At 42.6% G+C, this 9,235-nt stretch overlaps 1 protein-coding gene across 4 annotated transcripts in view; it reads right to left on the reverse strand.

Annotated features, from left to right (window-relative positions):
* The window catches only part of UBR3 (ubiquitin protein ligase E3 component n-recognin 3), a 93,565-nt gene that overhangs the window by 83,636 nt on the left and 694 nt on the right, over window positions 1–9,235 (reverse strand). The gene's annotated exons all lie outside the window — the stretch shown is intronic.

Consider the following 9,235-nt stretch of genomic DNA (forward strand, 5'->3'; position numbering starts at 1 on the left):
CAGGTGGACGCTATTGCCATTCTAAAAGAATGAGGGAGGTTTTCCAGCACCTCTTTTTCTAGAAAAATAGCACTGATAATAATATAAAAAGAGCATACTGCATCTAGCATCCTGTTGTCACAGTGGCTAACCAGATTCTTACAGAAAACCAAGAGGCAGGACATGAGTGCAATATCACTTTCTTTCCTTGCAAGTTCCAATAACTGATACGGTGGTACCTCAGGTTAAGTACTTAATTCGTTCCGGAGGTCCGTTCTTAACCTGAAACTGTTCTTAACCTGAAGCACCACTTTAGCTAATGGGGCCTCCTGCTGCCGCTGGAGCCCAATTTCTGTTCTTATCCTGAAGCAAAGTTCTTAACCTGAAGCACTATTTCTGGCTTAGTGGAGTGTGCAACCTGAAGCATATGTAACCTGAAGCGTATGTAACCTGAGGTACCACTGTATTCAGAGGCACAGCCATTGTTACTAGTTGCCACTGATTACCATGTCCTCCATGAAACTGTCCAATATTATTTTAAAGCCATCCATGTTGGTGACTATCTTGTGGGAGCAAATTGTACAGTTTAACTGAGTGAAAAGGTACTTTCTTTTGTCTGCCCTGACTCTTCCAACATCCAGATTCATTGGATTTCCCCAAGTTCTGCGCTGTAAGAAGTGAAAAACCTTTCTTTAGTCACTTTCTTCACACCATGCATAGTTTTACTCACCTTTTCTCTAAACTTAAAAACGCCAACTGTTGTCACCTTTCCTCACAGGAAAGGGAAGTTGCTCTATCTCCCTGGTCATTTTGGTTATCCTTTTCTGAATCTTTTCCAGCTCTATTGAGCTGAAGAAACGAGAACTCTTTATACCCACCAAGTAATGCAAAACTATCCAAGTGATTTGAAACCTGTGACCTTCCAGATCAGGCATAGGCAAACTCAGCACTCCAGATGTTTCAGGACTACAACTCCCATCATCCCTAGCTAACAGGACCAGTGGTCAGGGATGATGGGAACTGTAGTCTCGAAACATCTGGAGGGCTGAGTTTGCCTATGCCTGTTCCAGATATTGCTGGACTCCCAACTCCCACAACTACATATGGTCAGCTACAGATTCCCCAATCCTCCCATAAACTGTAGAGAAACTGGGAAGAAAGTTCAAAGAAAAACTCTAATCATAGCATTTCTCACAGCTCACTGATATAGGACTTGCCATACAACCATCTGTACTACCAGACAAACAACTACTGGATCTTGCAGTACTAGTTGGAATGCTTTCGTCTGCACACATTCAGAAAGCACAGTTTCTCACCCAACTTTAAATGCTACAACAGAAGCAGAGTTACAATTTCAGGAAAAATGAAAGAGAAAGAAGGGTTATAATGTGTATTACATAATGCTTACATCAAATGCAAAAATACAGGTCTGGAAGTCAACTGAAGCTCTTTCAACACAAAAGGCAAAACACAAATCCAACACAGAGAGAAATCAAACTATTTGCAGATAATTTCGAGCTTATGTAAGATGTGATTTGCCTTGACCACACAAAAAACACTGATCTATCCTTGCAGCAGCAAAAAATACGAACAAAAGAAAAGCTGCAGATACATTAAATGGTTGAGAAAATAGAGACTCTACGAATTACAAATACGTTTTTCGGAGAACAGAGTCTATATTATCCTTGCCCAGATTATCCGGAGGTTTGGGCTGGGCTGTCACCAATATGCTGATGACACTCAGCTCTACCTGCTGATGGATGGCCACACCAACTCGGCCCCAAACACACTGACCAGATGCCTGGAAGCTGTGGCTGGATGGTTTCGTGGGAGCCGATTGAAACTAAATCCTTTGAAGTCAAAGCAAAATCCTCAGCTCATTTTTTTAATTTATTTCTCATATGACTTTCCCTTCTATAATTTATTCAAAATCTCAATTTACTTGTCATAGCTAATGTAGTTTCTTTAGATATTCATGATCTTGGCATGATCTTTAGTTAAAGAGCATCCTCTACATAAATACAAACCAAGTTCTTTCATTTGTTTTACAACTATATAAAAACACAACAGCTATTTCAGAGGTGCATATTCAAGACTCAAGTACAAAATTAGTGCACAAAAAAGTCATAGAAAAGCGTAGGAGTAAAATTAAAATGTCAATAAAAATGTTTCACTAATAATCATAAGCCTGGGGTTGTTGTTGTTTTGAAGTACAACTGGATGAATTTAAAAACAGAAAACCACTCAGTGATTTAAAAAAAACAACAGTTCATAATTGCCTGGATTTACCAAAAAGCATCTCTCAGCATTTGACTAGATTGGGGTTTCCGGGGGGTGATACTGGACAAAAGCCACATTGCAAATATAAACTACCTGATCCTGAGCTTCTATACTCTTATTTATAGCCTCCAAATCTTTAAAGTGTCAGGGGGAAGAGGTAGGTGAATAATTAAATCCATCTTGATTTCAAAGCCAAAATGTATTCAAACAAAGCAAATATTAGAAAGTTTAGTTTGACAAGAGATTGTGTATGGGTACACAGCACTGTGAATCATAGTTTTATTGAAAACCATTTATTGACTCAGCAGCCAAGGAGGTTGTTTTAGGAGACGTTACACTGGACACAATCAACCAGGGATTTCAGCAGAAAAAAGTAGTGTCAGGCAGAATATGACTTGAACTTTATTTCTTTGCATGCTAGAAATTTTTGCTATGGCAAAAGTACCAAGAAACCTGATCTTTCACATAGCTGTTAATGTTGACCTGAAAGAGAGGGCAACTGCTTGCTCTGATGGAAAACTTAAAACACAAAACAGATAAACAATGATCTTGACTAATACAGTCTTGATTGGTCTGCTGGATATTCACACAGACCGTGGGAAGGGTAGACAATATTAAGGAGAGGTGAAGAATGAATGAGAACAATGAGAAAGAGAAAAATCTAGAATTGTAGAGGCAAATTCCTATTCCAGAACTTGGAACAGTCCAAAAGATCTCAGCTGTAAACTAAGAAGCAACACACAAAATACAGTAGCTCACTTTCCTCCAACCCCTTCAGTTACCCAATCAGGACTGGGGTTTTATCTTTTATACTTGATAGCTCCTTAGCTTAAATAGTGACGTCTATCAAGTCAGTGGGAAGAATCAGCGGATTTGCCAAGACGTAAAAGCGACCACAAAGTCTCACTGGATATTGGTTACAATTAGCATACTCTTCTGTTATAAACACATTCACTGTTTTCACAAGATACATTAATTAATGCAAGACTGTTGGGAATTAAATACTAGTTATTACAAGTATCAGAGGAGGTGGTAACCCTAAGCTGATAAGCCGCTAAAAGCCGCTAAGCCGCTAATAGCGCTAATCCGCTAAGCCATCAATGGGCTTGCTTCGCAAGACGAAAAAACCGCTAGACGAAGAGAATCACGGAACGGATTAATTTCGTCTTGCGAGGCACCACTGTATATTATATATATTTTATATATTTTATATATTATAATATATAGCATTCAGTCAGGTGAGCTCCCAGCTGCACTTTGAGGTGGTAGATTTACCAATTCATTTTTCAGTCAGTCAACTTTATTGTACAAAGCCAAAGGCCTTTACAATATATAAAATTCCAACACAACACATGAATTAAAAGAAAGATTTGCTATGGAATCAAAGAGCAACCATTAACAACCATGTATGCCATCCCCCAGGGGTAACAAAACATTGGATAAAACAGGGGTCAGCAACCTTTTTCAGCCGTGGGCCGCTCCACCATCCCTCAGACCATGTGGGGGGCCGCACTATATTTTTTGGGGGGGAAATGAATGAATTCCTATGCCCCACAAATAACCCAGAGATGCATTTTAAATAAAAGCACGCATCCTACCCATGTAAAAACACCAGGCAGGCCCCACAAATAACCCAGAGATGCATTTATATAAAAGGACACATTTTACTCATGTAAAAACACACTGATTCCCAGAACATCCATGGGCTGGATTGAGAAGGTGATTGGGCCGCATCTGGCCCATGGGCCTTAGGTTGCCTACCCCTGGGATAAAACTTTACAATACACTATAATTCTTGATATGACTAGAATGCAGCTTCTTGGTTGCTAGTGCAAATTTATTTTGCGGAACATCCATGTTGTACTTTGCTCCAACTTCCCAAATTTCTACATTTGTGCTATAACTTTACCAATAAAGATCTTGAGAATAGCATTAATTCATTGGTTTTCTTTTGTACAGAAAAATCTGCTGAGCTGGCCAATGGACCTGGGCTCTTGATAATTTAATGGCACCCAGATGTAGCTTCCATGAGAGTTTCTCATTGACATGAAGTCCAAAGTATTTGAACAAGTGGTCCAATTCAAGGAGATAGCCATCTAATGACACCTGAATTTAGGTTCCCTATGGCCACATGTAACCACCTTACAATTCCATTTGTTATTTCTGGGAACTAGGCCTAACTGAGTTCATTTGCACATCAACTTCAAGTATATTATCCAGGAAACATCTTTATTGACTTTTGCTACATCTCCTTCAAATGTGATGATATTGGATTTGTCAAAACACACTGTTACTTGTCATCCAAAAGAGTATTTGGCACATCTGAAAACCTAAGTGCAGACAGCCACTACACACTATCACTAAATTAAAATAACCCCAATCAGATCCCGCATTCCCACTTCATTGTCCCCACATTCACATTGCATCGATAATCAACGATGCAATCTTCAACAAAAAGAATTCAGCAACACAGGAAAAGATTCTCATAGCAATTTAGCAGTCAAACAGATCTTTTTAGAAACTATGACAACTGCATTATGTTATTTTTCCCCACTGAATTTATAAGGCACAGCTACATTTTAATTATAGGCTTGCCTGCTGTGATGACACAGCATTAGCACACAAAAATAAAAACAGCCAAATTCCACAGCTGGCACTGCCAACAATGGACAGCGTCTATCATGGTGATCAGACGACACTTGGGAATTGTTTACATCCTGGCATACCTTCAGAGTTCACACTCCAGTCCTTACTAAAATGAGAGTAGGGGATAGGATGACTCCAGCTATCACATGTGTTCAATATGACAGCTAGTGACTCTTCCATAATTTGGCAGCACTTCATCGTCTCGCCCTGCCAATAAAACACTACTGCGCTGCTGAAATTACACCCTCACAGCTTTACATCTGTCCATTACTGCAGCAACAGCAGGTACTCCCACCCTCGAATGCTTCAAAAAACAAGAAGCCGCTTAGCACATTATACCCTTTGACTTCTACCAGGAACCACCACACTGCAGGGAATCCCCGCAGTGGTACCTCTAGTTACAAACTTAATTCGTTCCGGAGGTCCGTTCTTAACCTGAAACTGTTCTTAACTAGAGATGTGCTTTCACTAATGGGGCCTCTTGCTGCCGCTGCACCGCCGGCACACAATTTCCGTTCTCATCCTGGGGCAAAGTTCTCAACTCGAGGTAACTCTTCCAGGTTAGTGGAGTTTGTAACCTGCAGAGTTTGTAACCTGAAGCGTTTGTAACCTGAGGCGTTTGTAACTTGAGGTACCACTGTACAATTAAATAATGTAGAATGGGGTGGTTGACTCCTGGCCTAGAGGCCAAATCATGCCCCCACAAATTTTTCTGTCCCACCCCCCACCCCATAAGACTCCACCCATTTTGGAAGTGGTGCCAATAAGACAAAACTTTAAGGAGATACACAGCACTATGTTTCTGGCCAGCTCAGCAAAGTAAAAAAAGGTAAAGGGTAAAGGACCCCTGGATGGTTAAGTCCAGTCAAGGTGACTATGGGGTTGCAGTGCTCATCTCACTTTTCAGGCTGAGGGAGCCAGCGTTTGTCCACAAACAGCTTTCTGGGTCATATGGCCAACATGACTAAACTGCTTCTGTCGCAACAGGACACCATAACGGAAACCAGAGCACACAGAAATGCTGTTTACCTTCCCGCCGCAGCGGTACCTATTTATCTACTTGCACTGGCGTGCTTTTGAACTGCTAGGTTGGCAGAAGCTGAGACAGAGCAACAGGAGGTCACCCCGTCACACAGATTTGAACCGCCAACCTTCTGATCGACAGGTCTAAGAGGCTCAGGGGTTTAGACCCCAGCACCACCCGCTTCCTGTGCCAGCTCAGCACCTTGCTCGGAAGGCAGACTGTTCATTCCTGGTCATCAGACTGATCATATAGATTAGTGGGAAGGGGCTGATAATGGATCAACTGAGGAAGGGGGCTCTGTGTATATGTGGGCTACATGCATGCACAAGCAAGACTGCAGGGAGACTGCAGCAGCATCCACAGCACCTAGAGGTTTGGCAAAATGTGTAAGTGGTACTCAAGCTAAAGCAGGTGTGTTGCAGGAGCAAACTTGGAAGTACCTCCTTTCCACAGTTACCTTCTACTTGTAATGAGGGGAAAGAGGGGGAGCACACACAAATTGTATCCTGGGACAAAGTAACACTTGAACAGGCTGACAGTGCTCTAAGCACCACTCTTCCCCACAAATTATTTCTGCATCCTTACCTGTGTGTCTATCTTCCCCTGCCCCCACAACTGGAGACCCATATTCTACAATCTTTTCATGCCTTTTAAGTACATTAATGTACACAATATTTCTACTTTATGCCACACAAGAACAGGAATAAGAAGCACTGGATTGTGCAACATGAAGACTGTACAACAGCCAAGGGGGGGGGGATCCTAGGTGTAAGACTGTACACCAAACCTTGCAGCATCACTCAGTGCCGACATGGTCTATAAAACCCACCCAGGCACATACAGACCAACACAACCAACCAGTAGAAGAATTCTATTGTACGTATGACATGGTTTGGAGCAAAATCTGAAGACTGATTTCTGGGTTAGTTACGCCTTATCATGCTTTTGTGCATAAAACCACATGGATGGAAGGTGTCTGTAAAAACACAAGATCATAAGTTTGCTGGCATTCTTGATCAACGTGATGAAATGTGTGATCATGTGTATTCATTCCATGGGCATGCATCCATCTGTCTTCTCCAATACATACATTTCTCTCATTACACATACCCCAAAAAATCATACATACAGTGGTACCTCGGGTTACATACGCTTCAGGTTACACACACACTTGATCTTAGCCAAAAGGCCGAGAAGCGACATACGCTTCAGGTTACAGACTCCACTAACCCAGAAATAGTGCCTCAGGTTAAGAACTTTGCTTCAGGATGAGAACAGAAATTGTGCTCCGGAGGCACGGCGGCAGCAAGAGGCCCCATTAGCTAAAGTGGTGCTTCAGGTTAAGAACAGTTTCAGGTTAAGAACGGACCTCCAGCACGAATTAAGTACTTAACCCGAGGTACAACTGTAAATACATTTCTCTCATTTCACATACCATCAAATACTCAGAAAATCCCTGGTTTGAAACTCACCTCTCTGTCAGATAACTGGATCATGTTACTCATTTAGACCATTTGAAAGTGCTACAGAAATGTTTACTGTTACACTGCTCCACTTTTTACTCTTTAGTACTGGTTTCACTCTCAATGTTTTCACATAAGCATGTGCACGCCATTAACTTGTAACACGTATCAAGGATGCATTTACAAGACCGCCATCCATAGATTACATACCAGCAAGATTCACCTGTCAAGATTTGCATAATATACGCCTGATGATTGCTATTTTCTCCCCTTGGAATGCATACTTCTGGATGAAGCGAGAATTTCAACCCACATGACAAACCGCACAGAGGTAGCAAACAAATAAAGAGTGCTGTGACATCTTAAAGCCTTTCACATTGCAACACAAGCAGTGGAAGTCGGTGCATATTAAGGACAGAAGGCAGAAAGGTCAACCGTGGGTGGAGCAACGGCAAATGACACACAGAACAAATTAATTCTAGTTTTGCCCCAATCCTACCAAGTTATATAACGGGGAGGCTCCAGAGAAGGAAGCCAATGATCAGGGCCACCTCCTGGGCTGGATGCAAGGCTGAAGGAGGGCAGGTGGAGACTGCCTAAGGCCAAACTGAGGTCGGTGGTGCACAGCCACCTTTGCCCCAGTGAAAAAACCTCTGCTGGACCAAAGTTTCCATAAAGCCCACTTCACCAAATACAGTGGTACCTCAGGTTACATACGCTTCAGGTTACATACGCTTCAGGTTACACACTCCATTAACCCAGAAATAGTGCTTTCAGGTTAAGAACTTTGCTTCAGGATAAGAACAGAAATCGTGCTCCGGCGGCACAGCAGCAGCAGGAGGCCCCATTAGCTAAAGTGGTGCTTCAGGTTAAGAACAGTTTTAGGTTAAGAACGGACCTCCGGAACGAATTAAGTACTTAACCCAAGGTACCACTGTAAACTTATTCCGCAAATAGGCTGCAATTCTGCATCCATTATTACTGGTATCGGGAAGTTTTCAATGTCTGACGTTTTATTACGTTTTTCTATGTGCTAGAAGCCGCCCCAGAGAATGAGCAGGGTATAAATAAAATTATTATTATTATTCAATCAATGTGTGCAGCACTTTACAGAGTACACAAGTCCCATTTAGTTCAGTGTGGCTTTGCTTCTGAGCAGACACGCCTAGGATTACGCGGCACATATGCCCTGTGGAACGCCCTCCCAGCAGATGTCAAACAGATAAACAGCTATGTGGTTTTTAAAAGACACCTGAAGGCAGCCCTCTTCAGGGAGGTTTTTAGTGTTTGATGTCATGTTGGGTTTTTACTATTTTTTGTCGGGAGCTGCCCAGAATGCTTGGGCCAACCCAGAACGATGAGCGGCATATAGCTAATAATAACAATAACAATAATAATAATTGTGTTGCTGTTCGTCTGTGGAGTCAAAACAGAGCCCATGAGACCAGAAACATGCTTGCTCCGGGTTACTTAATAGGATGGATTAGGTTTTTGCACACACTCAACCGGTCCTCCCTGGTACTATTATTGTCCGTGAAAGGGAAGGAGGGTCTCTCGCTTTTCTCCCAGATGCCAGGGGTGCCAACTTGAATAAAATATTGTGTGTTTTTCCAGGTAAAGACCCATCCCACATAACCGATGGCATGACGTGGCGCACACGCACCATTTGAATGGCAGTGCCCATCCACTTTGGGGGTGCCCCCTCGGGTATTTTATGGAGGGGTGGGCTGGGGGGTTGCCACCCCCTGGCAGACACCCGCCCGGGAGGCCTTCCCTTGGCCTCCCCCCCCCCACAGCCCTAGACAAGTGTCTCCCCTCACCACCCCCAACCCAGCCAACTCAC

The sequence above is a fragment of the Podarcis gaigeae genome (assembly GCF_964106915.1).
Source record: "Podarcis gaigeae genome assembly, chromosome: 1".
NCBI classification, from domain to species: Eukaryota; Metazoa; Chordata; class Lepidosauria; order Squamata; family Lacertidae; genus Podarcis; species Podarcis gaigeae.